Source organism: Excalfactoria chinensis, chromosome 3 (genome assembly GCF_039878825.1).
Source record: "Excalfactoria chinensis isolate bCotChi1 chromosome 3, bCotChi1.hap2, whole genome shotgun sequence".
Lineage (NCBI taxonomy): Eukaryota > Metazoa > Chordata > Aves > Galliformes > Phasianidae > Excalfactoria > Excalfactoria chinensis.
This window is the reverse complement of record NC_092827.1, coordinates 67566475-67591026: the sequence shown is the minus strand read 5'-3', so window position 1 is coordinate 67591026 and position 24552 is coordinate 67566475. Positions and strand designations below refer to the sequence as shown.

Here is a 24552-nt window from a genome sequence, read left to right as displayed (position 1 = left end):
GATTCAGATATCACAGTATCTCCATGCTGCATGACAGGTACATGAGAAATGCACAGATTAGTTTATCTGTGCTATTGTAGGAATCTGGGTGGGTGCTTCAAGATTGGAAGCATTTGCCAGCATAGCTCCGCAAAACATAAACTCACTGAGCTCTCTGTTTAACTTGCCCAAACATAGAGAAACTGCAAAGATGTACTGATTTACTGCAGATCTAAGGCCTTGTCCTATGTGGTTACCATGGAGTCAACAGGCAAGGGTTTTTAGGATGGAGCAAGGAAGGGCCAGCAATTGAATGCATGTATGTGTGTGAGGCCAAGACCTTAGATCTCTGTGTGACCTGAAGGAGGGATAAAACTGACATCTTGTGCCTGTTTTTAGGAAGCTGGAATCATCAAGAAGGAACAACGACAGCCTACACAAGGATAAGGAGCTAGGAGAAGGGAAGAGTGTACTGAGAAGCATCACCGTGTTTGCCTTGTTCTTATACTCTTCTCTGGACTCCTGTAGCTGATCACTGAAGAACTTACCCTTGCTATACAGGTGAGGAACTGTGCCCAGCTGGTGTTAAGGGTGGGAAGGGACTCAGGTTCCACTGAGCCAGAGTCCAGTGCTCAGCCATTGAAACCACCTCAGGGCTGGGTTGGGTCAGCCAGCAGCAGGAAACACTGCACATTCACATGGAAGAAACAAGGAGAATTAGAGAATTCTGCACCACAGTCTGGGTTAAACCAACCCAACCACTGGTAGTGTTATCTGCTCTCTTCTCCCAGCAGTGGGACACTGAGCTCTGCTCTTGTCAAGCAGATGTTTTTTGTATTGCTCTGTTTATGAGACAAACTTGTCCAGGCTGCATCTCCACCAGTGAGAGCTGAAAAATGCCAGGGATGAATTTGGGTCTTGCAGATCATTACGCTGTTGCCTTTGGCAGTACTGCAGTACACAGTAAGGCTGAGATTCAGAGTTGGCAGTTCTTCATACATTTGCTTCCTCTTGAGAATAAATACATGTCGTAGCGTTCTTTATTTTTTTCTATATCAAGAGGACAAGGTCGTATTTTTGCATAGCATGTAATTAACAAAACATTCTGATTCATCTGAAGGGGGATTTTTATTTATTTATTTATTTTAAATCAGCCTTCTAATTCTGCATTTCTGCCGCTTTTTAACAAGCCAATACATACTGCCCCAGGGTGTTTTGCATAGAATAATAACCGGATGAGTTATTAGGCTTCATGATGTTAACCTGAGCTGATTACTAAATCCTTGGTAAAGGTTTATATACACAGCCCTTTAACACTGTCAAAAGTGTGTCCAGAATGTCTTTCTGTATCCCCCCGACCACTTTTGCAGAAGAACAAGACTGAGCAGCTTCACTTGATAATGAAACTATTTTAAAACATTTTCTCGTACATGTCTAAAGTCCACAAACCCTGCGGACTCTATTTCTGGCTCCTAAACTGAGACATTTGTGGTCTTATTTCCATCGACGCTGATCATTTGCTGTGTTCAATACTGCATTGCGGCTAAGCAGACCAAATGCAAATGTATCAAAAGAATTTCCTAGAGTTACAATTTACCTCAAAATTTAGGATCTATTGCCACTAACCTCCTTTCCTCCCTTCTTCCCTCCTTCCCTCTCTTCCTCTCTTCCTCCCTCCCTTCCACCCTTCCTTCTTTCTTCCCTTCGTCCCTCCCTCCTTCCCTTCCTTCCTGCTTTCCTTCCTGCCTTCCATCTTTTTTCCCCACTGATGTAGGCTTTCTGTTGAGTCTGTGAGCTGCTCCCCAGGGCCAACAGTGTCATGGCCCACATGCCTATGTCAGGTGCCAGCTGCTCAGGGCTGAAGCACAGATCATGCACCAGACCAGTTGAGAACACCACCAAGGGAGATGGGTGTCAGTGGAACCCAGCATGGTGTTTCTGCTGAGGGACAGTAGTCCTTGGGTGTGCAGTTATCAGGTGTTTCTCCAGGCTTCTTCCTCCAGCTGAGACAGCAAGGAGCTTTGCTGTACACCTGGGATCAGTTCCCAAGAAACTACCTTCGTAAACGTATGTTTATTTTCCTTATAACATGAAGCAACACCTACTTTCTTGCAGTTCCTGCTACACTGCCATGTCGTGCTGGTTACTCTAGGACATTCAGAAACATCCAAGTGTGCCTATGACTCTTGTAATCTTTGTGTCAGTTTTATTTGTTGCACAGAAGAGAGGCTATAATAAACATTAAACAAAGACATGAGGAAATCTTCATTACAGACTGTTTTTCCTAGTATCTTGTACTAATAAACACAGTTGTCTATCTGGAAAGATGCCTTCAATCTGTTGATTTATTAGATATCAGCCATGCCGTGAACGCTGGCTTCCCTGCTTTTGTAAAACAAGCAATGGAAAAAAAGCTGCCTCACAGGAGAGCTATGTAATGTTGGCCTGTCTCCTTTTGTAAACACTGCTTCATGCCAGTCAAGGGGGAGATTATACTGAGAAATCAAGAGAGCTCACTGTCTCAAGCCTTTTTGTTTGCATCCGCCAGGCCCTGCCCCGGTCCTGTTTGAACTGATGGGGATCTTCTTGCTGACTTCAGTAGCACTAGCACACGGCCAAAAGCCTTCTGGCGATTAGTTGTGATGGGTTACTGACAGCTTGTGACCTCAAGGTCACAGTGGAAAAACCTGTCCATAAATCTGGGCTGGCTGCAGCAATGCCTACGAAAGCCCCAGGAAAGGTCCACAGCCTACGTCCATCCTGCCAGGCAGAGAGGTATAATCTAACCAGCTGCAGTTGCGTTCTCCACAGTCATGCTCAGACCCAAGGGCTTGCTCAACTGCATGTGGAAAATCTGAATGTTTTCAATTTTGCTGATTGGTTTTTAAGTCTAATCTGATTTTTGTCTTGAAATGAGATAACGAGGCAGCTCTGGTAGCCGCTCCCTGCCTAGATGATCACCAGGGTGAGAGGTACAAGGCAGGGCTGCTTGCTGAGGGAGCTCATGCTCTTCACCAGGCTGCCTGAGCTGCGCTGCTCCCTATCAGCTCTTGGCCAGCTTCCTTAGGTTGCTGCCTGCCTACTTCTATACCTCTCTGCTTCAGAGGGCATGAGAGCAACTGTGTATGTTGATGTTGTGGGGTGTAAGAAGTGGCATCCTGGGAAAGGCAGTCACTCAGTGAGGGCAGAGACTGCTTGAGGTAAAGATCTAGGACTGCTTGAGGTGATGCTTTAAGCCCATATAGAGAAGAATCACGCATTTTTACTTTTTCTTATAGAATTCTACTCTGAGTCTGAGGGAAGCTGCTGTTTCTTCCGTAAGACCTAGCTATAGGTCTTATGTCACCACTTCATTGTGTTCATAGTCTTAGTTCATAGCTGCACAGAAAAGACACAAATGTCTCTTGAAATCTCAGAAGCCATCGACAATGAAGAAATGTGTTAGACATACTAGCATGAGCAAACATGGACAAGTGTACATTTGGGAGTTCCTTGCTAGGCCTCACCAAAGTCATTTATTCCCCTTTGTGGAGGATCATATTGAGTTACACTGATCTGTGGGAACTGAAGTGCTCCCTGAGACAGACGTCAGCTCAGCTGCTGTGCTCCCATCAGTTGTTGAAACAAAACTCAGCCTGTCTCCCTGGCTCTGGGTGACTACAAAACAACACAATAAAACATTGCAACCTCCACGCATGGGGTTTTTAATCTCCTGGTTCTCATCTTACGGAGGATTCAAGGCCTGGGTGTCATTTGCAGCTAATAATACTGTGTATGGGGGGTTGTCTTGTTGCCCCTTATAGTGGTAGCTACCATGGTCAATGGCCTGTGACTGAGACCTGTGATGACATGAGACTCCCATACCTATGAGACAGGGTGATGACAGGGCAAGCTCAAGGAAAAGTGCTTGTCTGGTCAGTGGCATGTCTTGGGCACAACAAGCACAGAGGGACTTGTTCTGCAGGTGCAAGGGACTTGTTCTGCAAGGCACTTTAGGCCTCCTTTGAGTGATGCCTATAACTGTGCTGCTCTAATAATGCCATCACAGTTCCACACCGAGACTGTACAGTAAGCAGTAACTTTGCAGGTGGGAAGTCCAACTGGATGTAGGGTGCCCCATCTCTAACACTGACACATCAAGTTTTGTACAAAGCAGAAGCAGACATATTTCCTGTTGCTTTTTCTATGATTGAGATCTGGCAAATACTACTCATGCCTGAAATCAGAGAGATTTAGCTTCAAGTTTGTTAGTCTGGGTTTGGAAGCTGTTGGCCACTGTGTGCACGTGGAAGAGAAGATAAAAGTCTGGAGCCAGTGGTTATTTCTCAAAAATCTCTATTTATTGTCCTGCATTTCTATTTATAAAACAACACTGAAGACATGGAAAGGGCCAGAGATATCCCAGCACAGTGATGCCTGACATCAGTTATTCCATCTGAAGCTTGCATAACGACTCCTCTGATGCCACCAACACACTTGAACATAAAACAACAGACTCTCCCATTCCACCACACAGGGATGAGGTTCGCTTCACCATGTCCAGGCCCTACAGGTAAGTCTGCTCCTAATACCATACCCTAGGGGAGACCGACTTTCCATTCACTGCCTTCTCCGCTGTAACACCTGTTCTTACAGTAATAGAGCTCTTTGTAATCCTTTGCCCCAGTTGTATTTTTACAGCTGGAATTCATTATGCTTAATTCTTTTCTCTTTCATGAATCTTAATTGAAGCTAGTTCTCCTTTCACAGTCATTAGTGTCCAGTGGTAAGTTATAAATCATGACCTTTCTCAAGTTTTTTTTCATGTTCAGCTATTCCCAGTACTACATGTATTTTCTACAGGGTGAAACTTTCAATAAAATTACAGCTTCAAACACTTCTTATTTCAAATTGAAGTGTGAATGCTTTTTTTTTTTGCCCAAAGAGAGAATGAAAACCCTGCATACCTAACAGCAGAGATCAGGGCTTTCTGTTGCAGATACAGTGCAACCTGGGAAGGTTGTGCAGCTAAGTCTGCATAACTACAGTGCAGCAGGTGGGAAAGGGCTGCAAGGAGGTGAGGAGATGTGCTGTGTTCATGTGTGAGGGAGATGGTGTGAATTTGGAATGCCTACACACAGTGGATGCTTTGGAAATGATCCCAATGAATCCTTGCCTGTTTTGTTGCTCCTTCGCGGGATGAGATGTAGCTGCAAGCCAGCTCGTGTGTCTATAACCCAAAACTGCTCTACCCAAGGCCTTTCTTCTGCCAATATCACAATTAACTTTGGTTATCAGAGTTAACCCTCGTTTTAACTTTATTGCAGCCTGAAGGGTTTCTGAGATAGGAAGCACAGAGTGGTGGGTGGGGGTGTTTAAAGGCATGTTTAAATACAACTTTTCATACCTAGGCAATCCCAGAAAGCCATATAGCAGGTGATAAACTCAGATACCAAGCATTCTGCTCAGCTGATTAAAGCTCCCGGTGCATTAGAGTGTTCCTCTCATTCCTGTCCTCCCTGACAGCTAATCTGCTGAGAAATCAGGGCAGGGAGGAGCACAGCTCAGCCTGAGCCATTTCCTTGAGCTGCAGTTATCGTTTACCCAGTAACCTGGGTATTCGTGGTGCTGTTGCATGAAGAGTGGATGATACCTTAGTGTTTCTCAGAGACAGTTCCCTTTTCCACTGGGTGCTGTTGGAGCAGACCAGTTCACACCCTAGCCCTCTAACCAGCGCTCCTCCAACAAGCACCCACAAGGACAGTGTGTCTCTTGCCACCATGGGCCTCCCAATGCTTTCACCTGAATACTGTAATCTCTTTACACAGCTCAAAGACACGCATGATATGACCTACTTTCACACAAAGTAAATGAGGCAATGTGGCTCTAAGGAGTTGCTGGTCTGAGTCTCTGGGATGGATGGAATGATATCTGAGATTGGTTTCCAAGCCTGTCATTTCATGGCACAGGCAACTTTAGGCAAACGACACCAACATCTTTCTTGGCACAACCCCAACAAAAGAACTAAGCAATGATACCACATTCTGTAGGGATCTGCCAATAAAAGTACATTGGTTTTCTTTTTTTCATGCCTGGAGGCATTCAAGGCCAGGCTGGATGTGGCTCTGGGCAGCCTGGTCTGGTGGTTGGTGACCCTGCACATAGCAGGGGGGTTGAAACCAGATGATCATTATGGTCCTTTTCAACCAAGGCCATTCTATGATTCTTTGATTGTGTAAGAGCTCAGCATTGTAAATCGCATCTCCAATATCAGCTGTGCCATAAGGTAATTGCATGTAACGTTCATCAAGTAAGAGAAAGGTTTTAAAAAGTCAGGCTATGAGATATTAGAAGTTATTTAAAATTAACCACCAATTACAGCTGTTTCCCTCCAAATATTATCTTAAACTTTAGAGCTGGGTTCATTGGCAGAGAAATTAAACTTCAGGTGGACTTTGAACACTGAAGTATTATTTTCTTTTTGTTTGCTGATCACAGCCTTTTCTAATGGCAAACTCGAGGAGTTTGAGAAGCCAGATCTTCCTCCATTACATCAAAGGAACTCTGTCAATGGTCAGGTGAACTTGACATTATTTGTTACATGGTCTGCTTACCCATTTCCAATAGGCTGCTTGAGCATTCCATCCGTCACTGCCAGTAACATAACTGCGGACATGGTCTTCCTGGCCCTGCAACTCACAATCGTGCAAACAGCTGGAACAAGCTGAACCCAACTAGCAGACGGTATTGTTACCATATGTGCTGCTTATCTTGATTTATTTCCATTAAGGTTTTTAAGGAGTTTTTTTAAGAACTCACGTGCCATCACGGACTCCGGCCACTTCCAGAAAAAAACAAAGGCTACAGGTAGGAAGTTATATTTTAAAATAACATTTCAAATGCTGTTTGTTTTCCCAACCCAGCATTCAAACATGATATATTTTTTCCTGTCTTACCCCCCAGAAAGCCAGGATCGAGGGTTAGAGATAAGAAAGAGAATTCAGGCAAAATCATCTGCAAGTTTTTCCGTTTTGTAGACAGCTTCCTTTAGGACAGAGAGGGAATGAAAGCTTGTGGGAAGATGTTCATAAAGTGAAGTAAGACTAGCATGTCTTTGTCTAAGAATTAATGTAGCTTGATTGCAAATACAGGGGTGCTAGTCAAGGACAACTTCTTTAGGATCTTATGCCAGTGTATGATATGCTTAGATCTGTGGATCTGACCAACGAACTGTCTGGCAGAGCAGTTGAACATTAGGCTACATGAGAGACATTTCTACACAAGAGGTAAAGGCGCACAGCTTCAGAGCCCATAGCGAGATAAGAAAAACAGGATAAACCCCTACATCCTTCTGGTGAACTGACAACATGACTCCAGTTTTGAACTCATAGGATTCTACTATCCTGACAGGGGTTCTGGGCTGTATTTTGGGACCCACAGGATCAACCCACAAGCTCTGTTTGTTTCTACTCTCATGCAAGAAGGGGAAGTGCAAGCTTCTGGTGTGAGAGTGGGATAAACTTGATGGAGCAGGAGCAGAGGCAGAGGTCCATACACAGGCAGGACATGGAATAGGACAGGAGACTAGAGGCTCCTGGTGTGGCTGCAGGCACTTGTTCTGGCTTGAGAGCAGCTTTCTCCAGCCATGGATGGAAAGTAGGTCTTGATGCCAATGGTTTTTAGGTGTAGAATGACTGCCACAGTAAGTTACCAGCACTAATTAGAAATGTCTACTGGTCTTTTGGGTCTCGCAGTCCCAGGGGCCTCTCCTAGTCTTCCTGGCATTGAGCAGATCCTTGGGACAGGCAATGCCACTTGGGCCAGAGTTTTCCCGAGCGCCAGTGCTTATGAAGATCCCATTGGGAAGAAGTTTAATCCTGCTACAGGCACATGCTAAAGATGCCACTGTACAAAACCGCTGTTGAATGTCATACTGAAAGCCCCTTCTCTCCTTTCAGAAGCTTGTCTCAACCCTACTTCCAGGCCTTACCATTGCACCTTCCCAGAGACATACTTTTGGCACAATAATAATGCAGAGGGTCAGATGGGAGTGCTCCAGTCACATGGCTGCAGACTGTGGCACGTGCTCCGATGTGTGTTACCCCATCATGAGATAATCAGGAACCCATTCTGGGGTGGGTGTGAGGACCCCAGGAAAATCTACCAGCATACCCCTGTGTGCCTGCAGCAGGAAGGTGAACTGCCATCCCATTTATCGTCTGTTTTGAATTAAGAGGTACACAGATTGAAGCAGGACACCTCCCATTTTCATTGCCTTTCTGCAAATCTGATATTAGTGGCAAGATACCACTGGCTTCCACATAAACGGGATTTGGTCCATCATAAATAGGAGTGGTGTCAGTTTTAGAAACAGTCAGAAATGCTTCCTTCAGTCCTTTGCCAAGCTTTGTCTCCTATTTTTAAGCTATTTTTCCATTCCAGTCACTGTTTTATCTTCTCTTTAAAGTCTTTGTGCAAAAGCCATTAATCTCATGTATGGAAAACTGTCAAATGCTTCTGGAAAATCAAAATATTCTGCTACCCACTAAATTGCCCTTATCTGTCGTGGCAGTGGTATCTTCAAAGAATTCCAGAAGAGTAGTTAAGCATGACACGATCCTCCTGTGCCGGCTTCCTCTAATCAAGCTGGGGCTTGGTCACTGTTCTCCTACCACATCCCTTGAAAAGGCTCCCAAGACGACTTCTCAGAACAGATGTGCGACTCCCCGGCTGCATTGCTTCCCAGATCGTCTCATTACTCTATTTTCTTGTATTTTCTTAAACAATACTCGTCTTTGCCAATTCGCAGTTCTTGCATAGCTTTTCTCCTTCTTGGATTTTCTTACAAATGTTACCGCAGCCCTGATTACCGAGCACACTCCCTCGTATGCCATGAGATGTGTAATTTGGGATCACGGTGAATTTCTGCCACTTCGTAAGCCCTGGGGGCACTCTGGACAGAGCTGTCTCTATTACACCTGGTCTTCTGATCTCATACCTGAGCAAGCTTTCTTTTTTCAGCAGAGCATTTTCCTGACATCACTTATCTGTTCTCATAATCGTTTCATAAATAGGTAATGATTGTTTGTTTTTTAAGAACACAATATAACCATGGAAACTAAAGCCAACTTAAACCAGCTCTCTTGAACATAATTTCAACACTCCCACCTCCAAACACAGGGGTTGTTTGGGGGACAGGGACAGGGAGTGGTAATTGCCAGCCCATCCCTGAGCTGCTGCAGGGAGCTGAAGGCTGTAAGAAACTCCCAGCCAGAGACACTTCTGCAGATAGCTCTGCCTTGTTGCAGGAGGCCGTGCTGGCTTCTGGATGCCTGAGGCCATGTTGTGTTCAGTGACAGCTCTGCATCAGGAAGACCATTGGGGCATACCGAAAGAGGAAAGGCATCCATGGAGAACATGATGGTGGTTTGCCCTTGTTAAAAGTGAGGTTGCTGCAGATGATTAGCTCCAGGCTCCAAACACTGCTCAGCACTGACACGAGTCAGGTGTGATCTTCCCCTCCCACACATGCATATTGCTAACATCTGTTAGCATTCTGCTGGTTCAGTTTCTCAACCCAGGAAGCGCTAACCTTGACACGCATATTTAATTTCAAATGCAGCAAGATTGTTGATGGTAAAGCACTTACTGAGCCTGGCTGGATGAATACAAAAGTTAATAGCTTTTTGTTGGACTCTTGTATATGCATTATGTTAACGACAGCTTTTACATGAATTCCTGTAGGGAAGCAATGTGCAATCTATATTCATAACCCACCTCCATTTGAATCTGCAAGTTCACATATTAATTGATTAACAGCATTCAGGAGGATTGAACAACAAGAAGGTCAGGCTGGTTTTGGAAGGGCTGGCCTGCACATACATGGCTCAGTGTGTCACTGTCTGCAATGGACTCCCTCTTGGCCTTGCTGAAAGTAATGGTACTTCCATGCTTTTTTCATCAGGATCTAAGAGAGGTCCAATAGCTGTACCTCAGAAACAGGAACTCTAAGAAATTTGAATACCACAGTTCCTTCATTCCTAATTAGAAGTATAAACATCTGCATCTAGAAGTGTTTGACCAAAGCCAGTTCAGAATTATGGAACTTCCATGTGCAGGAAGTTGTAGTCACATGTGCAGAAACAAACAAACAAACAAAACCATGAGCTAAAAGCAGGAGAGGGATTCCCCTCTTTTTAACATAGGCTGTTCCTTACCCACAGTTATAACAGAATACTTCTGAGCTCAAAATTCCCTTCTCAACAGTTAACTAGATATGTAAGCGTGTTTAGATCTATTTTAGTACAGAAACCTTTGCAGAATATGTATATATGCATATGCGCATCAATGCACATGTATGTTTTTGTGTGTATACACATCTATGCTCAGATACACTCAAAAACACAAAATCCTGTCCAAATGCTTGTGACCAACAAATTGCTCTATGTCCACTTCATTAACTTTCCAGCTCATTACAAATCTGGAAACTGGTGCAAAGGTTTTGGGCCAAGATGTGGGGCCAGAAGGAGGGAGAGTGATTGATGCCTTGTACTGCTCACATTGGGGCAGGCAGAGCAAAGGTCTTTTGGCAGGGTCATTCTGACAGGGGCAAGCCCTCAGCTCATCCTCATCACTGCTTTCTCCCATGGTGCAGCTTTCCTGGTTAAAATGAGTCAGATATGGGTGAGGACATGGCAGGTATGTCCAGGAAGGTCCTGGACCAGTCCAGACTTGCTATCTCAGAGGGCCAGAGATAAGGAGCAAGAAGTCTGTGGAGTTCACAAGCATCCTGGCACTCCCTCACAGCCTTCTTTTCCAACTGCAGTGAAATGATGTAGCTCCAGAGTGCCTGTCTTATCCCTGAGAGTTGTCTTGTGCAGAAGGAGTTCCCTTCTGGTTTGTCAGGTTGAATGAGGACCACTCTCACCAGCAAACACAAGGACAAACCCCTGCACATGGGTGGATCTGGTGTGGTGATGTCCATGGAACTATGGGCCACTTGCCCTCTTACTGCACCTTCTCCTGCATGGATAAGGAAGTGCATTCTCCCCCCCCCCCAGTGGCATTTGTCCACTGAAGGCTGTTAGCAGCAGGAGCCTCTCATGCCACTGTTCAGCATGTCTGCAGTGGCCTGTTGACAGGGAGGTAAAATAATGGGGTTGAAAGCTTACCAACTGAGCCAGCCTCTCACTCTGCTACCACTGAAACCACTTCTCAGAAGATTCACCCAACGCCTCACAAAGAGGGATTGTCTTCTAGAAGAAAGGTTGTGCGTGTAAGGATTGCGTTATAAATCATCTTTTTTCATTACCTGTCTAATAAGCATGAGTAAATGTCACACAGACTTGTTCTGAAAGATTTTAAAGTGGTCTGCAGACTATTAATGGGCTGCCCAGGGCTTGGGAATGAGGTTTTTAATGAGATGCTGTGCTTGTTTCAAGAACTGTATCATGCTGAAGATTTAAAGTACTTTCTTCTGAGGTTGTTGAGTTGTTGGTGAACACATACATAAGCCAGCCAACTCTTTCTTAAATACACAAATCCACCTAAGTGGTCTAGACGTTTCCCCAGTTTTTTCAATTATTCCATGTACTCCTTGCTCACAAACTTTGCAGTTACTGTTGGGTCAGTTTAGCTTGGCAAATCTCTTTCAACAGATGGTTTTCAGTAAACTGTGAGCACGGGGCTGGCAGGATCACACAGTGGTTAAACACTGGGCTGCCACTGAGGTGGGCAGGGAGAGATGGTTGCTCTGCTGCTGAATTCCTCTTTGGCCTGGCTCAATCACTCACAGCCTGCCCACACTTGCAATTTTGTGCACATTAAGACAGGTTGAGGATTTAACATGCAGTAATTTTCCTGAAGGACCTCACCTGTGACCATCCCAGTGGCAGGTGAAGAGCCTGTGTTCAGACAGACAGAAGGCAACAACTCTAAGCTCCTCTGTTTCTTCAGCTCCTTTGGCCAATAAATAGGACAATGAGCCCTTTCTCTCCCACTGTTCTTGTCTGTACATCCTGCATTTTTTTTTCCCTTCATTCTTTTCTTTTTCTTTCTCATTTTTTTAAGGCCAAGCACTGAGACTTAGCATCAAGGCAGAGGAAGTAGTGTCATGTTGATCCCTTACAGGTGGGCACTGTTCTGTGGAGAGAAGCAAGTGGATGGGTCCCACCAAGGTTAGCTTCAGTCAGTTGTTCCAACCAGTTTCTGAATTGCCTAGTTTGTTTTGAAGGAACAAAGAAGGAAATGGAGGCTCCTTTGCCATAGTACCCAGAAAGGAAGGAAGAAAGGAAAGGAAACACAAAATGCTAATTGATAGAGCTCTTTCCAGGCTCTGCTTTAAGGAGATAGCCCCTGATAGAGAACACACACACTTACCACCACTTCCTCTATCTTGGAAGATGACAGGAAGGATGAGACCATTTTGCTTTGAGGATGAGCTAAGTTAAACCCTTGAAATGAAACAAAGGCAATTTGTAAAGCTCTGATAAAAATCCCTGTGTATGGTGTAGAAACTTTCCGCTGCAGACCAGTGGCTTTGTTATAATCTTATCGCCTGCCACTGACTTATCCAAACAACTGCCTCCTACCTACTTATCTCTGTAGAGGGGTGGGGAAAATCACAGTATATAACAAAGAGCTGTGGACCACACACGCACGCACATGGAAAATCCTATGTACACAGGACTTGGAATTTCCGAGGCAGAATGCCTATGATATGAAAAGTGGGATTTATCCTCAGCTTGTTCCTGCTTCTGTAGATGATAGCAGGTATGGAATAACCACGTTTACTCTCCATGAAGATTTTACCCAAGCAAAGGAATAAGTCTTCACCCAACTTCTCATGGCAAAACTCTGACTCTTCCAGCTCTCTAGAAGTCTGCTCCATGTTAACATCTTCCCAGTGGAAGAATCTGTGCAGTGGTCCTCCTAGAAAACCCATCAACTCCTAGCTATGCTGATGTTGTGAAATCCTTTCCAACAGGGATGCTTTAGGATGAACAGGTGTCCAATGAGTTACCCACTTCAGCCCTGCTTGGAGTAAGTGCTGATACCTCATACAGATTGATTCCCCAAGATGAAAGAAAACCTTGGGGGTATGGTAGGCAGGATACCTACCTTATGTCACTGATTTGAGAGGATGCACAGAGAGGCTGTGGAGACTCCAACACCAGAGATCTTCAAAAGCCCCCTGGACACTGTCCTAGACACCCTGCTCTGAGTGTCCCTGTTAGAGCAGGGCTTGGAGCAGATGGACACAACAAACCCCCAGTTCTTCTAAGGCTTGTAGATTTTTTTAATGAAGTGCAAAGTCTCTTCAAGTTGATGTTGTGGCTGTGGATGATGCAAGAGTGACATACAGCTAATGGAAGCTGGGATCCATAGAAAGCTGGAATGGGCACCAGCAGCAATGAGTGTGGTGGGGGGGATTCTCCATTAAGTGCCACCACTGAGCCCACTCTGACTCCAACACGTTCTTTGCAACTTGCATCTTGCTTGACTTGATAATAAAAGTTTATCTAATATCTTAACATAAATATCCTCAGTCTATAGAATTTTCTTGGTCTTCCACCTCTGGACATTAGGAACTCTTATTCCCTGTCCATTTCTTGTGGCAGTGGTGTATTTTTACCACGTATGATCTATCAAGCCCAGGCCTGATACTTCGCCTTCTTTTCCAGCTCTTACTCCTGGGGTTCCACTGGCAAGCAGATTTGACTCTGCTACCCTAACACACAGAGTAAAATGGTTCCCAAATTTGACACTTTATATTTTAAATCCGCAAATCAGTTTCCAAACTTAGCATAAATCTATAAGTGCAGTGTGATTTCCCTTGCCCCTCAGGACCTGCACGCATGTGGAGTGGAGGTCAGAAAGGGGCCCAAAGGGCCCACTTATTGAAAGGAAGACTTTCAGGAATGCACATATGGCCCAGCACGGCCCTGTGCTCCCCAAGATTCTGCTCTCAGTCTTGAGGGTTTAGTCCCCATGCAGCCTCCACAAGCTGCATCCATGTCTCTGAAAGATGAAGTTGGCCCAGAGCATTGGCTTTGTTGGAACAGCTGTACACAACTGAGAAGTTTTCAGCTCATTATTCCCTTAAACTTCCAAACTGAATTTTGCCTGGGCCAAAGGAACTTCAGAGCTCAGGATCTGAGCATCACATTACTCCTTCTTGAGCAAGGCACTTCACAGTCCTCCCTTTTTCGCCCTTTCCTCTAAATGATCAAACAATTTGTCAATAAGGAGAACACTGGCCTTTTTTTTTTTTTATTATAATTTTTTCTTTTCATTCAGTTATTTGCATCAGCACAGTTTGCTTTATGAAAGATACAGATCTCTGCAAAACGCTGTTTAAATTTCAGCCTTTACTGCGTATCTGTGCTGTTCAAAACAAATGAAGTTCCATGCTTTCGGTTTTGTTAATTTGGGTTCCAGGTTCAGCTTAGTCCAATAGTCAATGCCTCAACTCAATTAGAAAGCTGATCTGGATAGCCTGGATAGCTCCTTCCACCAGCAAAGCAGAGGTGTACCTCACCTGGAAACACCTTCTGCCTTATTCCTGCTCACTCATTCAGGAATACAGGGGAATTTTGAAGATGAAGACAAAGCTTGAAATCTTTTGCAAGCATTACACTGAAAAAAAAAGGGGGTGTGGGGAGGAGGGAAGGATCAAATAGACAAGCAGAGTTTTAATACTGAGGTTTGAAATCCCTCTAAAAACCTGCAAAATATGATGGGAAAGGAGGATGTCCCCAGCAGGTGCCTTAGCTATGTCAGACAGCTCTGGGAAATGAATGCAGCTCCTGGCAGTGTCGTGCAAGAGGCAGTTTTCAAGAAGAAGAACTATTTTTCACTCACTACAATAGGGCTGTTCTAAAGGTCAGCCATGCTCTATGTAAACGCTCTCAAGCCGACAACTTTTTTTCTTATCCAAACCCATGGATTGCTGACCGCCGCCTTTTTAGCGGAGCTCTACAAAGGGTTCGCAATGAAACACAAATCCTTCTGAAGCCCGCCTGGTTTCAGGTTTCCTTATGAGCTCGAAACTCAACCCAGGTTCGTCCAAAGGTTCAGTGAGGGTTCGTGAACTTTCCTAGCCAAACTGGATTGATTTATGATTTTGTGTCACAGCTACACAAATCACGTGGCTTCGGCACACAGCAAAACTCAGTGAGCCCAAGCACTGAGCCAAGCAAATCAGAGCAGCAGCCTCTCCCCTTCCACCCACTCCTCTTCCCATAAAGGGCAGATGCTGACTGTACATCCCCGGTGGCTTTCTGAGCCATCATCTAATAAAAGAATGGACCTTTAAAAAGTTTGCAGGCATCTAGTTGTGCTGATCTGTCAGGAACTTCATCCAATCTCACACGGATTTGTCCAAAATTCAAAACATAACAAAGAGAAAACCAGATGCTCACACTCAAGTGTCTCAGTTCTTATCCTGTTGACCAAATAGCTGGGCTGATCTCTTCACGCAGTTGAGCACACAGCAGATAGTGGCTTTCACCTGAGGTACTGGTGAGGTGACCAAGCACGAAGGAGACTGCAGGACACATTGGCAGCTCAGGCAGTCACAGATCTGAGCTTTGGTATCTTCCCCAACTCCATCCATCCTGCCTGACAGCCCTGGGTACCAGACCTCATTGTCCCAGTGATGTGGAGCACCTCGCTGCCCCTTATGTTGCTCTGCAATGTGCTCAGCACCTCAGCAACATGCAGGCTGTGTCTGTTGGCTTGAATGCTCTCACTGCCACACTCCAGCCATAAGCCTGTGGTTTTCATTTTACTGGTCTGGGAGGCAGGCACGGGAATTCCATCCCAACCGCCAAACATGCTGCTGGGATGTGGTGGCAGTCTATCATCCTGCTACATGACACCATGCCACACGAAGTAGTGACATGACAGCATTCCCAGGCATCAGCAGCCCCATTGCTATTTATGCAGCTTTAAATGTGGATACAGCAAATGGTGATCCCTGCAATAAAAGCTGAGACGTAGCATGCTGATAAGCACTTAGGGTCAAGCGATCTGGGGCTTTCTGGTAGTGGGTAGTTCATGTCCCTGCTTCAGAATTACTGGGCTAGTGCTGTTCTTGTGGTGCTGTGGTTCATGTGGGCTGCAGCCACTTGTCATGTTGCTGCCAGCTGGTACAGCCCCACGTGGGGTGGGTGGAAGCCAAGACAAACATGTGTCATGAGCTCATTATGTCTTAGCTCACACCACAGCTCGTGAGCTATCTCCTCACTGCTGTGGGGGCCTTGAAATCAGTTCAGCTAGCCTTTCCAGTGTGGATTTTGGATTGTTGTGCTGTCTTTCCTGAAAAAAAAGAAAAAAAGCAAAAAATATTGATTCAGTTGAAAATGTTGACTCAAACCATGCTGAGGTCAGAGTATGATAAGAGCTTTGTGCACAGAACTCTCTTTATCTGCAAAGCCAAGATTTTTATGCAAGACCCTGGGGAATAAAATAAGAAAGGGTTTCCAGCACCGGTACACCAGGAAATGCAGCTTGAACTCTCACACACAAAATGCCTGAGCCAGTGTGCCAGTGAGTGCCAAGGCACACTCCTTATAACCTGCTCAGTCCTAGTGAGGACCCTGGCACCCTCATCTGCCACAGCTGGTGAGATGATTGCATGGCAAACATGAGTGGCGGCTTTGGTCTGGTTTCTTGTGCCAGAAGAAAGGTCAGTGGGGGCCAGTGCTGTGGCCAGAGTCATACTGGGGTGATGGATAAGCCACAGTGCCCAGTGAAACCAGAAGTAAAATGCCTAAAGACTCTCAGTCACAACCTAGGCATGAAGAAATGAGCACGGATGAAGCTTGGGTGCTCCTTCAGAGATGTATAGACATTGTATGGAGCACATCTCCCTATGGAGGCCTTGTGTTCTCAAGAAGGACCACTGGAGATTTTGGCAGCATCCTGAAGGCTTCCTGGTCACATCAGCCAGAGCAGAGGCAGAGTGGGGAAGGCTGGGTAGGGCTGTGCTCCCTACACCCACTCAGTAAGCAAGCAGAGGGCTCAGCCAGGTGGGCCAAAGCCCTTCCCTCCAATGGGAGCTTTGAATCCCCTCCCACAGCAGATTAATAGCTATAAAGGAATTTTTAAAGTATGCCCCTAGCCCAGTTCTGGTTTATCCTCTTGGTATCCTTTGCTGTGATGGTAACACAATGTAGCATCTGCCATGCTGACAGAGGTGGAGGGAAGCGGGCTCCAGCGTGCACAGATAGAGTGGTGTCTTTGGCAGCTGGCAAAGCCACTGTCTCAGGTTTCCTTTCATTTTAATGGCTCACATACCTCTCCCAAAGTCTGCATCTGATTTTCAGGGCACGACCTTGATTTTACATCAAACATTCCCTACGTCTCTCCTCATCCCACTGCTGTCTGGCTAGATTACTGATGCTAGAGCTGATCTTTCTATTAAAATATTTGGGTTTTATTATTTTTCTAACCCAAAGCCCATCTCAAATGCACAGACTTGTTCATCCTCTCCTCAAGGGCTCCTGCACTTTGATTCCTTCTCACCACCGCTGCCAGATAGATGTGAAGCGCGGTGCATATGTAGCTCAAGGCAGACACCATCTGCTGCTTACTTACCACTACTATAGGTAGCTGCCGTGATCCTCTTCTTCATAAAACAGCTCATGAACACCCACCATCTGGAGTACCTCCGACGTCATTGGTAGCTGTTGCAAAATGAATGTGGCTGTTAGAGAAGTCTCACTGACAGCACAGGTGTGTCCTTACGCATGGGCACGGAGGGCTTCCTATCAGCAGGAATGAGGAGCCTGAGTCAGGGGTTTTGCAACTGGGTGTTTGGTGCCTGACAAGGATGGGGATCAGATCATGGTGATGCAGTGGGAAAGTCTGAGTTGGTGAGTTCCTCACATAGTGAGGGATGTGGTGGGATGCCATGCCAGATCTTTACTTCAGGGGATAGTAAAGATTTGCTACTTTTCCCATTTTTTAGCTTGATTAGCCCAAGGATTGCCCATAGAAACACTGGAAAAGAATGCTGCCTCAGATCTCTGTCTGAACTCCTTACCCTCAGATCACCATCCCCCTCAGAGCTAAGTTAGGACTGTTCCTACACTGAAATGACACCTGACCCAAAGACCCAAGATTTTTTGGAACAGGCTGCCCAGGGAGGTGGCGGAGTCACTGTTCCTGGAGGTGTTCAAGAGCTGTGTAGATGTAGACTGAGGGATATGGTTAGTGGGCACAGTGGTGATGGGTTGATGGTTGGACTAGATGCTCTAGTAGCCTTTTCCAACCTTAATGATTCTGTGATACTATGATTTAGAGAAAACTTTGTACCTGGAGTCAAACTTCAGGGCTGTTCCCCCAGCAACACTGGGAGATAGGATGTGGGTTGGACTCTGGGCCCGCAGGGGCTCTGAACAGGAACCAGCCTGCTTTTGAGATCTGCAACGAGAAGTGGGATGTGTTATGGAAGCTGAAACCTTTCCAGATGACATGGAGCATCGCTCAAAGAAATCAAGCTGAAAAAGGTGAGAAAACATGATCACAAAACAGCAACAAGCAAAAAGAAGCTTCAAAAAGCCAACAATAAACATGTACCCACACTTCCGCCTTGTGACTACGTACCCTGCATGGTTAGAGCTACCGCCATGAGCCTGATTCAGCTCATGCTGCCCTACAGTCTTTTTTCCTGCCCATGTGAGCACTGCCTGAAGAAGGCTCCCCCAAGACAGCCCCACTGTGAACTCCCTGCACTTTAGCACAGGGGGTGACCCCAGCGGAGTTCAGCTTTGTGCAGGCAGGATGTGCGGGGAAGATCCCCTCCCTGCCCCTCAGGGCTCCACGTGCTGTCACAGGCCCTTACTAATTGGATACATCTGACCCACCGGTGTCTTTGAAAGTCCTCCAACGAGCTGTTTCAAGAAACACATTTGGTTTCACACTGAATTTGCAGAGTGAAAGTTTAACCAGCTGGAGCGGTCTGAATTAAAGCTGATCTTTCCATAGCGAATAAATCCCATATTGAATCCAGACACCTCCTGGTCTCAGTTTTCCTCTCCACTTACTCCACTCATTCTTTATGGGGAGAAAAGAATGGAAACTGTAAAGGTCTGAAACCCACTGTCCAGGGAGGGAGTTTGTTGAAAGATGAACAAGCAATGAATTCTGCTTTCTTGCCCCACAGTGCTTGTTACATCTTGGACAGCTTTTCAACAAATCTCAAGCCAAAAGCAAACTGCAGTTAGATGAGCTACTGCAAGAGTGAAGGCAAGGTGGCACGAAGGAAGATGCCTCTGCTCACCAAGCGTACACTGACCCAGATCATTTTCACTGTCCTGAAGAGACTCCCCTACAGCCTCATGGCAGCAGATGTCCCTTTGCAGGAGTCCCAGGTGCTGATGAGAGGAAAGGAAGCAATGTCACATCTTGGCTAACAGGCAGGATTGCTGATCCACAGGCAGCTGATGACTTCTCAGGAACTGAGGGAACCTCAGAAATAAGAGTTAGTGATGAAATCTCTGCCTCCTGGGCCTGAGGATAATCCCTTACCTCTCGGAACAAGCTACATCCCCAGTCTGTAGGCAGCCTTGTTGTGTGGGCATGGATATTTTCCATCTCAATTAACTGAGACTTAGTAAAAATGAAAAAAAAAGTGGTGTCTCTTGTGCTTTAGGCCTCATCAGGGTGGGATTAATGGCACTGGCAAGATAACTCTATTTGAATTTCATTTCTGCTACTGAGAAGCATCCTGAACACTTTGCAATTTGCAAATCGTGTACCAAAGTGATGCATCTAAAAGTCAAGACTGACTGGTTGCACGTATTTAAACATCAAGAAGCATACTGGTAGATCTCATACCGATAAATAAATTCCACATGTCTCATTGTGGACAATATAGAAATACATTATGAAACGAGAAAAGAAAAATCCTTATAACAATATTCACCGCTTTCTAGAAGAAACACCAATGACGCTGCTGAAAAGTTGAATTCATGTTTTTGTGCCATGTTTGAGAAGAAAAAGATGGTATATTGCGATCACGTAAGGATGATAAAAGTGCTCTCCAGTGAATCGCTGGGAAGAATGATAGACAACAGCTGTTAAGATACATAGTTTTCAATTGCAAAGACCTGATAACTCTACTTTGCAGTCCCTACAGGGCTGGCTGGAAGACCTTTGACCATTGACATTATTTTTAATAACACTAGAGGTGCCAATATAGTTCCGCGGACTGGAAAAGCTCTAAGTGTTTACCAGGGCTTAAAAATAGATGGGAGGTTTGACATCAGTCCTAGACCAGACAACAGAGGATATGATATGGGTCTGTTTAGCCTTGAGAAAAGAAGGCTGAGAGGGGACTTGATCCAGGTTTATAAATACCTGAAGTGTGGGAGCCATAGTGACGAGGCTGGTCTCTTTTCAGTAGTGCATGGGGACAGGACTAGGGGAAATGGGCTGAAACTTCAGCATAGGAAGTTCCGCACAAATGTGCGCAAGAACTTCTCTACAGTGAGGGTGACAGAGCACTGGAACAGGCTGCCCAGGGAGGTGGTGGAGTCTCCTTCTCTGGAGATATTCAAGACCCGCCTGGATGCCTACGTGTGCGACATGGTGTAGGGAGCCTGCTTTGGCAGGGGGGTTGGACTCGATGATCTCTAGAGGTCCCTTCCAACCCCTACAATTCTGTGATTCTGTGATATGAGATTCAACTAGGACAAAAATAAGAGAGAGAGAAGTAGTGCTGGTCAGCAGAGATTCATGGAAAACTTAATTTTGGTGTGATGCTAGTTGCCTGGATGTGATGTTAGAAAAGGTATTTTCCAGCAGCTCCAGAAAAGACATGGGAAGGCTGAGGGGCTGGCTGCCTGACAGGCTGCAATGGTGTGAGCCTCCAAGATAATGACACCGGAAGATTCATGCTGACAGTGGCAAGAGTGCTGAAGGTGGGATCTGGCGGTGGTCCCCTCCAAAAAGGAGGCTGCTGCACAGGAAGAACTGTAGGGCTGGAATGACTCCCTAACACCAGGCAGCATGACTCCCTAACACCAGTGCAAAACTGCACAGGGAGCAGGAGAAGCTGCAGAGCCTGATGAGATGTCTGGAGAGCTGAGGACAGCTTATGGGGCCTGGTACTGGTGCAGGCAGGTTGGGTCGTCTTCTCTGCAGACATTCAGAACCCATCCAGATGCATTCCTATGCAACCTACTGCAAGGAACCTGCTTTAGCAGGAGGGTTGGACTAGATGATTACCAGATGACCCTTCCAAACCCTGCAATTCTGTGACTCTCTGGTCTACTAGGATTATTTTTGTCCCCCATACAGTGTTACATCGCCTATGCACAGAGGTGCTGCTGGTAGGTATGGGATGCAGTGCTGCACCACAAGGATGCTTGCTTGCAACAGCCAGCTGCTGGGTTTGAGCCAGGGTTTGCTCTCTCTGAGATCACAGCCAAGCTGTGCACAGCCCTGGTCTGAGAGCACACATAGGAGTTGTGCAGCACTGCCAAAGCTCAGCACCCAGCATCTGGGGGAGCTTGGATGGAGATGCTGCCTCCTGCTCCAAGCCCTGAGTGTGGCTGATGGGACATCCAGTAGGCAGCCCAGCAGGTCTCAGTGGGTCAAGCAGCTGGTGATGAAGAGGCTGTTAACTCTTTCATCAAGTTATGATGCCATGCACTGCTAAATGGAGAAGAGGAAGGGGGCTTGTCTAGCTGGATCAAATATTCTGCTTTTACAAAACAAGCATTCACTCACGGTTCTTTCTGAAAACCTTTCTCTGCAGCACTGGTAATACAGGTGCTGCACAGTATCGTGCCTCTGCATGGAGGGCTGAGGGGAAAAAAGAAATCCAAAAGGATCCTGGTTTATAGAGAAAAAGAGGTTAGGATAAACCAGAGTGCTCAGCTTTCTAAAAGCTTAAAAGCCTGAAAACCACCTGCTCTTTCCTCCCCACTGAAAAGCTGTCCCTTCGGTGGCAGCATGCGCTGATGTCAGTTTCTTGCTGCTTACCCTGACCTGATTTTGCTGAGCAAAGTTTGCGGACCCACCTGTGGTTACAGTCTGTCAGTGTGAACAAAACCTCTTGTGATGCAGCTTAGATAATGGAAAGAGCTTAAATTTTGGAAGAAAAATGCCCTTTCATACCATTTATGAATGTATCTTGACAACATTCTTGGGAGCAAAGGGAAGATATTGTCTGAATCACTATTTAGGCACTGTCATGTTTATTAATATTTCCAAATTGGTCTAAGCCCCGTGCACATCATTACATGGGCAAACAATAAACAACCTCCATTTAGCAAATTCGACACCCACAGCGTAGAGCTGGTTATTGTGCTGCAGGATTAGCTCCACATGCCGCTTCTTGCTGAAATCCCAGCTCAGCAATATCAAGCCTTTACAAAGGCCCCGGAGACTCCCTGGGCTCCATCTTCTTTACACTGTCTAGAAGATAAACGTGTGCAGGAGAAACTGGTGTAGAGCATTATGCAGACATGAAAGGAGGGGAAAGGAGCCTCTTGGCATACCCTGGGATAGCAAGGGCTGAGCAATCAGGGCGTCCCACCTGCCCCACAGTACTCATTAGAATGCACAGCCAGGCACAGCACCAAGCTGCCAGGCATGGGTACCCCGCTTTGGGGGCGGGCAGCTCTGAGCAAACACCTGCTTCCCTCTGGGACAGGATCCAGCCAGAGCCCGCCGCTGCCAGGACAGAAAAGCCCCTTCATAACACCAGATGATGTCATCTGATAGAGAAGAAGGAAGCGTTTAAGCACAGAGCTCCGTACCAGCAGCAAACCTATTAAAAAATCTAACCAGAGAAAAGCCCTAGATTTAATGTGCCACCCTCCCCCCTTTTTAGGGCCTCTGAACTGCCCTCAATTTCCAGGTGATCCTTGAAGGCCAAAGCAAAGTGCCACCTTTGACCAAGGTGGTCCTGCCTCTGCTCGCACACTGCGATGTAACTGAGTAATTCCTAGTCCACTGGTTACCCCAAGTTTAAACCCACAGCAAGTGTTTCAACCCCACTGCCATGATTGCTCAGGGATGGTGCCACAACCCAAACACCAATCTCCAAGACAAAAGGCTTTATAGATGACATCTTCATCCCATCCACACATCGCCCAGCAAGCCTGTAGTGCCATGGATCATTCTGGGGGGCAGGTTGTTGTGTGTCACTCTGCTGGCACAAGGCATGGAGGTGGTGGCAGATACAGTACTGCCCAGTGCCACAGAATTGCAGGGGTTGGAAGGGACCACAAGGATCATCCAGCTCCAACCCCCCCCTGCCATAGGCAGGGCCACCGACCTCCATATCTAACACTAGACCAGGCTGCCCAGGGCCCTATCCAAGATGTGCAGTCTGATCAACAAAGCATGGATCTTTCTTTGCCCCTGGCCTTCTGTGGATCTGCAGAGGACAGGTAGAAAACCAAGTCAGCAGAAAACAGTTTGTGAGTCTTGAAAAGCAAAGTATTCCTGCTTAACCAGGAGTTTGTGGTGGATTTTCAGCACCCAGCAAGTACTGAGTCCCAACTCCGCTGCCTTTGGGGTGGTAGCAGATAGTTCTCAGGTTGTGGTTGAGAGGGAGGTAATGCACAGCCAGAGTCACACACAGGGGAGCTGTAGGGACTGGGCACTACTCGGATCCCAGCCCTGCCCTCCTTACACTGGAACTGTGGAGGCACGAAGCTGCACCACCCACCATCTCAGAATGAGCAAACACCCCGTGAGCTCTGCAGGAGAGCCCTCCAAGGCTTCAAGGGGCATTTGAGAGGAGCACAGGACATCGGGTACTGTTTCAAACCCTTCAGCCGTTCCCCCGCGTGACCTCTAGCAAGCAATTTGCTCCTTTCCTTCCCACAGCCAAGTGCAATGAGAGCATTTGTTGCTCCCCCCGGAGGCTGAGTCTTTATCCAATAGAGGCTGTAATTTGCAGTTTCCCTTTCTGCGGGCAAACAGCACTTACCTGCACGGGAAGGGGCGGAAGGGACAATTCGTGGTAAGCGAAATGCTTTGCCATGGTGTTTCAGAAACGCTTGGAGTTGGCCGACGGTATGCAAATGACCGTCAGCCGCTAATCCTTGTTTGTGCTCTTGCAGTACTCTCGAAGAGGGAAGCATTTGCATGAAAATCAGATTGTTGCTCCGGCCTTGTTTGCTCATTTGGGGACTTGTTTCCAAGAGAAGGACGCCTATCTGCTCCATCAAGGCTCTTTGTTAAACAGGGCTCTTTATAACATTTTCCTCCCCTCCCTTTGTCCGAACAAGGCTTTTGATTATCCGCAGCTCAGCGCCAATTTACACGCGATCCGAGTTAGCGCTGGCTCAGCCCGGCTCTGGCAGCCCCGGGCAACAGCACTGCTCCTTGTTAACCCCATTCCCCACCATCACCACTGGGAGCTGGCCGAGATGGCACCTCCCCAGCGACAAGGGACCTCAGGGGCACGTGCAGGGCCTGTGATGCTGTCATGGTGCTGCCAGAGGAAGCCAGAGCCCTGGGAGATCAGGGTGGCGTTGTCATTTTTGGTGACACAATCCATCGCAGCCACATGGTACCAAGTGTGGGCCTAGGCGAGCTGGATTGGAGTTGCCTAAAGTCAGTGGC

General features: G+C 46.5%; 1 long non-coding RNA gene across 2 annotated transcripts; it reads right to left on the bottom strand.

Moving 5' to 3' along the window:
• Nucleotides 1-555: 555 nt before the first annotated feature.
• LOC140250507 (uncharacterized) lies at nucleotides 556-24052 on the bottom strand. 2 transcript variants are annotated; one of them, XR_011903190.1, is made up of 3 exons: nucleotides 23915-24052; nucleotides 17560-17648; nucleotides 556-665 (listed from the first exon to the last, which is right to left on the bottom strand). It is a non-coding gene; the product is annotated as an uncharacterized lncRNA (long non-coding RNA). The 2 variants fall into 2 exon arrangements; XR_011903189.1 differs by lacking the exon at nucleotides 556-665 and adding an exon at nucleotides 15660-16278.
• Between the last annotated feature and the right edge of the window lie 500 nt (nucleotides 24053-24552).